Below are 8,823 nucleotides of genomic sequence, written 5' to 3'. Positions count from 1 at the left end.
TATGTGTGCATGTCACACACTAGTGGGCATCATATGTACATGTTTATCCTGTGTGTGGGTGAGTGTGTTCATGAGTTTTATAGCCCAAGTACTACAGAACATGATCAATGAAAGGGAACACTGTTTTCAAGATATGGCAGTGCAATTATTTAAATGAACTGACAAGGGTTGGATGGCATGGATAAGACCTATGAGAGTTCAAGGCATACCGAATCCAGGCATGACAAAGTAGGTGGCAGACAGAATTCTGTCAAAACTAAGTAGGTAGCTTGATGTCCAACTTACTGGAGAAGAGCAACTGAGCGGAGACACTTTTCACTAAGCAACATGCTCTAGTGGAGATCAAACATCCTTTGACTTACAGCCAGTACGAATTAAACCATTCATCAAATGAAACCTAATTTTCTCTGATTTTGAGTATACATTTGTGTCCCTTCCTGATTAATCTACTCTTTATCCTCTTAAGTCCCAATACCTCACGCTGATAGCGGTCACATCTTTCCATTTGACATGGTTTTCCCTCAAGCTTCATACCGCCCCGAGATCATACAACTTTTTGTCCCCTCTCCACTGCTTCCTTGACAGCCATCTTGTCTTTTACCACACCACGCATCCCCAGTCCTTTACTCTCCAAGGGGAAAAGACCATAAACCCTGCTTTGTTTTAAGGCATGTATTTCTGTGATGCCCCATCCACCAAACACAATCCATCATTGACCAAATAACACAACATGTTAACAAATTTTTATTCTTTGAGAAAGAATAATCCATTGGAAAAGATACCAGGATTCATAGAAGACCTGAGGTATCTCTGAAAACACACATTACCAAGGAGAGAATTAAGTCTGCCCCTCAAAATTTGAGAATTTCACTTTAACAGATCTTCACCAAATCATAGACATAGATATGGAAGTCATTATCAAACTTGATGAAATACACAGAAGGTTTGTTGGGAACTTGGCAAATAATTTTACCTATCTCTTGGTTTCCATCTTTTTTGTTGTACTGCACTCTTTTGCCCTCCAAGGAATCCCTGCCTAATTCCAAAGTCACCTCTCCTGGAGGACATTGAGGCGTGATGTGGAGGTTGCCTTCAATGGAATCATCATGATGGTGGTAAAGGTACAGGACCGGATCATTCTCGTTGACAATGTAGAAACAGGTCGTTATGGTCTGCACCTCATCTGGGACCACGCCACTCCACTCTTCCTTAGAGCCTGGCATGATGTGGAGGTTGCCTTCCAGGTAGTCATCCAGGAGGTGGTAAATGTACAAGACCGGATCTTTCTTGTAGGTAATATAAAACCAGGTCTTCATGATTGGCACCTCTTCTAGGACCATCCCGTTCCAGTCATTCTTAGAGCCATTTGTGCCCATGAATGTATGTTTCACTGCTCTGCCAACTATGGTGTTTGAGAGATGAGTGTCTGTCACCTGAGGAAATGGCACATTATTAGGCAGGATCTTCAGGTTTAAAATCCTTTCATCACTATGAAGCTCCAAGCCATAGACACAATCAATCCCATCATATTTCAACAAATAGAGAGAGGGATATGTTGGCAGTTGATCTAGAATGATGGCTTTCCAATGGGTGACTGGTTCATTGGCTTCCTTCCAGCCATGAGAAATTCTGCGGCCAACAATATTCTCCAGGGCCTCAAAAGGCTTACTAAGTTTTTGCTTCTGGAGCGATGGCCCATTCTTCTTCTGGAGATGTGGCATGCAACTCATACTAAGAGGCATCTTCATCATGGCGGGAGACTTTCTGAGATAGGCCACAGCACTCCTGTTCCTCTGTCTCTTGGCTCTGTTTCTGTGCTTGGGCTTCATAGCTGCCAATCTCTGCATAGGAAGAACTCTTCAGTTTAAATCAGACACAAAGTGGTTTCCTCCACCATAAGTGCCTGCAAGGATAAGAAGGTGAGCATGTGAGGTCAAGGCTCTTTTTAGGAATAACTTTGGAGCAGGTGAAAAAGGCAGGGCTGAATAGATTTGGATACCTAAATGTAATATGTTCTTAAGAAATTAATAGGAAAATTATCAAACTCTTGTCTACAGCTCAGTATATGTGTATCAGAGACATATTCCTGCTGCAAAATGCAATTGACCTCTACTGAGAAACCTACTTCCTGACTTACTATATCAAGGAGAGAGGAAGCTATGCCTATACCTAAAGTGAGAAAGAAATATCTGAACAGATGGCAAAGAATTCAAAGAACAGCCACTCCTCTCCTTACCACTCAAGCTACTGGTTAGTTGGCTGATCTATAACCACCTGCCCAAGGTCATGGCACTCCAGTCCACTGGCTTTCTCTATTGTGTCTCCTGATCCAGATCCAGGTTGATTACATAAAGATATTCTGTATCTTCATTACAGAAGTGAGTACTGTGAGTCAAACTGCCAAAAGAAAGAAACATTAATCTGTGCAACAGCACCTATTAGAAATAATTATCTTTTAAAACACATATGGACAAAGAGGATCTTTGCCATTTAAGTGGACTGAGGAATTGGACATTTTTAGCAAAGATAGAGTGGGGAGAATACCCGACATTAATCGTCCCCCAGCTATCAAATATAGGAGCTGTTAACGACATAAATTTTGGACCCAGAGCAGATTTGAAAGAAACCTTTCTTTCACTACAGTGGTCCTAGTTGCTTCCTAAACATATTTACCAAAAGAAAATATCTTGGCTCTCTAGATTCCAACTTCTGGAAATTCGGTTGAACAGTTGTGGAGCCCAAGAGCTGAACTGACCTCCTCAGCCACCGTGAAGATAGTAAGCCCACCTTCACAGAAGACTAGTGCTTCATGTGGAACAGAGTTGCCACCCCCAACCAAAGCTTTGTGACATCATCAAGGCTCTACTTATGTCATAAAACTCCTCCTAGCCAGGTTTCTTCCCTACTAACCCCCAGAAATATCCAGCATACAGGTCCTAAAATGCTGCTCATACAGCCCCATGAAGACCCAAAATAAAAACCCCAATCTTCTTCCCAATTACTTGAGTCATATTTTCCAAGTAACTCAACGCCTTTATGTGTTTTTTTTTCTGTAAAATAATTTTTGGTTTGAGTCAACAACTCACATGAATGTTTTTTTTTCCTAGCTCCAATGTCCTCATTGGTTATTTTCTATTGATTTTTCCATTACTTCATAATAATAATTATCAAAATTTCCACTTCTCTTCCTCCTCCCACATTCTTCTAGCTCTGCAAATAAACCTCTCCACTCAAACACCAGTCCAAATAGAGGGCAGGGTACTTTGAGCTGTGGGAAGTCCAAGCCCCCCTTTATCCATCTAGATTTAGCAAGGTATGCATCCACAAATAATATGATCACAAAAAGCCAGTGTATGATATGCAGACAATTGCAAGTGCCATTATCTTTGGCTTCTCCGTCTGCCCCAGTTGTCAGCCACATTCAGAGCTTCCAGTTTGATCCCATGTTCTTTCATTCCCAGGTCACTGGATTAGTTGAAATCCCCTTAGTTCAGGCACAGTGTCTCATAGTGTGGACCAAGCCCTTATATTCCTGACATCCTTGCTCTTTTTCTCCATCCATCTGCTCTTCCACTGGAGCTTGGAAGCTCCATCTAGTTTTCTGATTTTGACCCTGACTTGATCTCCATCATTTGCCAAACAAAAGTTCCATGGTGGTTTTCAAGATAGTCAGTCATCAGTCTGACTATGGGACAAGGCACACATAGTTCCTAGGGACATGTCACAGTCCGGTCAACTTCTCCTCTCTGCTTAAGTACCTAGAGAGGGTCACCCTATGGCCTTCTGAGAACCACTCGAGAGATATCGATCTTGACATCCCCAGAATGGCCCCATTAATTGAGATAACATTAGTGTATGTGCATTAACTTGTGTGTGTTTGTGTGTGTGTATTTAAATCACAATAACAAATGGATTGTAACATTGAAATTTCTTCTCATCTTGAGAAGAATATTTGCTACAGAAACACTCTCACAGTAATAGTGAGAGTGTAAACTATCTAAGAAAGGAGAAATAACTGGAGGAATCCCCCAGGAGTTAGGCTCAGTGTCCCAGGAATTACGCCCAAGGAAAGTCAATGAACTCAGTGATGGAAGATAAAACCCAGCCTAAATAAAACCCTAAATCATTTAGGTGGAACATGAGATACTCTTACAACAGTTACAAGAGGTCTAAAATGCCTGGACTGGAACATAAGGAGAACACAATGACGTGGAGCTGAGAGTGCATGGCAAAACTGATTGGATCTGGCAAAAATTATGTAAGCATACCAAGGAAACCACCAGTGGGACAAAACCCTAAGAAATCTGTATGACAACATATCATGTTGAACATAATGAGATTTATAGACAAAGGAAAGATCTTAATTATGTCACTGTCACACAGGTGATGATGAACCAGTTCCATCGTAGAGTGACTCCCTGCTGTGTTTAAGATAACCTGTCAATTCTGTCTAGTCAGTTACAAGGAAATTTGCATTAATTGCACAGATTAACTATCAGCATCATTTACTGCACAATCAAAAGCAAGGCAAAGAAATCATAGACATGTTGTTGAATGCTGATGATGTTATTGGGAGTTTTGATGGGTTTTTTTCTTAAAGGGAAATCATCGGTGACTCTCATGCATGAAGCAGATCCTTTCTCTGTGATGTTTCCTGAATAGCCACTGAGATACCAGCCCATTGAGTTGTGGTCTCTCTCTCTTTTAAAAATCAACTTCTACCTTCAGCTTGATCTCTTGCTTGAGCTTCCCTTCCGGCTACTAGGCTCCTTTTCTGATCCTGCAGAGGGCTTTTGTAAGGGATTGTGATCTCTAAGTTTTTCCCCTTTCAAGAACTAATCATTCTATTAATCACAATTCTAAACTGCTGTGGGAGTTTGTTTGTGACTTATGCCTTCACATGTGATACAAGCGACCTGTGTGTATAGGGTCTTCTCTCTGTTCATGTGGGGAAGGCATGGCAGCAGGAGTAGATGGCTGCTCATTCTCTGTAAGGAAATCAGTAAACAGTGGGGACCAACTACAAGGATGTCCTGAAATATTAAGTCTTGTCCTTTCAAGGCCCCAAAGCCTCCAGCTAGTTTCAGGGTCACGACAATCTCTGAAACCCACCGAGCATGAAGTATTCAGAACCAGAAGCCTGTGTGTGCCATATAACGTATTCATCGTGAGTACACCAATCTGTTTTTTTTTTTTAATGCTACATCATTTTTTCCCATCAGAACGATCTATATTACCAATAAACCAAATTTGCTGCATCTTTGGTGTCCTAGAATTGCTTTAAATTGTTGCTGGGACAGTCTTACAAACCTTCCTGTGCTGTTATGAGACCTTAAGGGGACAGCACTTATTTCAGAAATCAAAGGCAGTTGGGTTCAATCCTATGGTTAGCTGTTAGCTAGACACTGGAAGGATGGATTTGACTAAGAAAGGGAGGCAGCATACATGGAGGCAGGTAACCTTTCCTTTGCAAAATGACCCATTTTGAGGCCTTACTTCAGGCTCTTCTCTTCTCCTAATCTTGGTTTCTTTATTAGTTTAGGAGAAGAATTAAAACTCCATTTACAGTATCTGTGAACCTGAATGAGTTAAGTATGTGTGACCAACTTGATGTCTGCCTGTCTGTCAACAGGGCCAGAGTTCAGGGGCATCTGATGCATAGCACAGGGATGTCATCATCAATCTCTGGTCCACCTAACTCTACAGCATTAGAGTTGTCATGGTTGCTCATCTGATCTTCCTCATATGATCTCCATCCACAGAGATGTCAGAAAAATCCTCCCCTGAGAGTGCAAGTTCTTTACAAATGAAAGATTATACAACAGAAGACACATGGGAGATTTATATGGGCAAGCTGTTGAAAGGATAAAGTGACAGAAGAAGTTTATTGATTAATTAAAGAAAGAATCCGCTTCAGCTGATAGGTTAGAACATAGGTAGGTGGAGTAAACAAAATAGAATGCCGGGAGGAAGTGGTAGTGAGCTCCGAGAAGCCAGGCTCCCCTCTCCCCGGCAGATGCCATAGCTCTGCTCTCTGAGGCAGATGTCCATGCAGCCAGCCACCATGTCAGATATGATGAATTTTTCCTGGTAAGTGCACCTCGTTATACTACACTGATTATTAGAAATGGGTTAAAATGCTGAATCTAATGGGCCAGCAGTGTTTAAAAGAATACAGTTTTTGTGTATTTATTTCAGGCATAACTTTCATGCGGCCGTGGTGCTGGGGACACAGCCTCGCTGCTCAAATAACTACAGAATGGCTTGCAGCCTTGTGGACAACTGAATCCACTGAAAGCCTGAGAAAGCTTGGGAAAGAGTAAAGCATGTGTTCTTGGTAGCAGCGATTTCTCGGTCTGCACTGCTTGCTAGAAGAAAGCAAGGGCTCTCATCTAAAAGAGGCTTGCTGACTCAGCTTCAGCTGCAAAACCCTGCAGCCCTTAAGAGGTCCTGCCACAAAACATTTAAATTGTGTTGATAAAAGCCAACTGAATGCTTGCATGTTTTCAGCAGTAGCAGGAAAAAAAACCTGTGTTGTTTTAAAATGCCGGCTTTCTGGGCCATCCTGCCTGGGCAAACTCTGACTGTTTGAGGAAGGAGGGCCAGCTACAGAAAGAGGGCTTGAGTGTTGTCTGTTGCAGCCTCTTTGATGGCAAGGACCTTGAAACACTGTAGACTTGTGGCACTGAATGCGGCTCTGTTCGGTACCTCAGCCACAAGGTTGGAATGGCAGAAAGCTAAGGAATGGGCTACATCTGGCCAGCAAAGCCACGGCTTTAGTCCTACTGAGATTGCTTGGTAAATGAAAGACTCATGTGGTCAGAAAAACAGAGAGAGAAATAGAGTAAAGAGAGATTCAAAGACAAAGAAAATTTTTAAATGATTTACAGTGTGTTAAAAATATGTGCAGGCTAAAATTTGAAGTTCTTAAAGTTAAAAAAAGGAAGAGAGTTGTTGGGTGTGGTCGTACACACCTGTAAACCCAACACATGGGAGGCAGAGGGAGATTGACCTCTGTACCTTCAAGGTGAGGTAGCACACGCCTTTAATCCCAGTGCCTTGAAGGCAGAGACAAACAGATCTTTGTGAGTTCAAAGTGTTGTAGCATACACCTTCAATCACAATGCCTGAAAGGCAGAGAGAGGCAGATCTCTGAGACTACAAGGACAGACAGGTATACAGAGTTATTCCAGGTCAAAGATACAGAGAAACTGTCTCAAAAGGCAAAAAATAAAAAGGAAAAATAAACAAAATAGAGGTTAAATTGAAGCGCACAAAGATGGAAAATTCACAGCGAATTTTGATATTGTATGCTATTATGCTCTTTTTGAATCATTTGAATTTTGAGGCAGTAGCAATAGCTGCTAAAAGATGTTTCTTTATAAAAGCTGCTGAAATAATCCAACATAGATATTTTGAAAATGCCTTGACTTTGAAATTTGGATCTAAGGACATGATGCTTTGGAAAGGAGTTTCTATTTTGTTTTCACAGAGGGTGATAGTCTGTGGATGCCTCTATCCTAATATGGTAGGATGGACCAAGCCCTACTTAAAGGTTGCTGTGAACACCTTTAAAAAATTGCTTCGCTCAACTGCCAACAGAGATAAATCAATAATGATGCCACCATTCAGCAGGAAGCATTTTGGAGAGAAAAAACTGCACCCACGTTCCCAAATATGGCTTATGAACGTTCTTTTACATTTAAAGTGGGATGTGATATAGATATGAATATTTGCATTAGTATAGATTTTGCTTTACTGATAGAAATTTTAGGTCAATTTTGTTACATGTATATGCATTTTTGATCTTAATTAAGGTATTGTGATTGTGTAGTTCATTTAAAAATATAATGTATATAGGTTATTAATGGATAATCATTAATAATAGTCAAGTTTGTAGTCATGTTAGTTAGATTTTCTAGCTACATAGATATATATACATATATATTTAATTATATATATTTATATATATATATAATATATATTTATATATATATATATTTTTATATAAATTAATTATATAATTTGTATAAATTAAATAAATATATATTTATATATAAAATATATAAATATACATATATATTCAAGGCACTGGGATTAAAGGCGTGTGCTACCTCACCTTGAAGGTACAGAGGTCAATCTCCCTCTGCCTCCCATGTGTTGGGTTTACAGGTGTGTACGACCACACACAACAACTCTCTTCCTTTTTTTAACTTTAAGAACTTCAAATTTTAGCCTGCACATATTTTTAACACACTGTAAATCATTTAAAAAAAAAATATATATATATATATATATATATATATATATATATATATATATATATATATTTCAGTTAGATAGGCATTATTCATATCTCTCTAGACTACAAAATAGGGTATTTAATGTTTTAGTACCTTAGGGTTTTTCATGACAGTGAGACACTCTACCCTTGGCAGCACATATCTATTTCAGGAAGAAGATGGGCATCAAAAAGGATCCTTATGGAGTTTGATAGCCATTTGGGGAAGAAACTGCTCTTGCCTGGATTGTTGCATAAACTGTACACAGAAAACACTCAGAGAGAGGGCTACTGAACTTGCCTAAAGGCGAGATGATCTTTTCGTGTTCCTGATTCAGGAAAGTGTCAGCAAAACATTCTTCAAGACAAGCAGATAGTGACTGACTTTGAAATTTCCTGCTTCATGGAAATGTCTGCTGGAAACTATGGGCCTGTAGGTTGAGGATGGAAACACCAACGGTACAGAGGAACTTTGGGTGACTGTCCAGGCAGCGAGATGTCTCTGTCATTTCTAGAGTTTGAAAATGGCTTACTTTTTGTTT

The sequence above is a fragment of the Microtus pennsylvanicus genome, assembly GCF_037038515.1.
Source record: "Microtus pennsylvanicus isolate mMicPen1 chromosome Y unlocalized genomic scaffold, mMicPen1.hap1 SUPER_Y_unloc_2, whole genome shotgun sequence".
In the NCBI taxonomy this organism is placed as follows: Eukaryota; Metazoa; Chordata; class Mammalia; order Rodentia; family Cricetidae; genus Microtus; species Microtus pennsylvanicus.
This window is presented reverse-complemented; position numbering follows the sequence as displayed.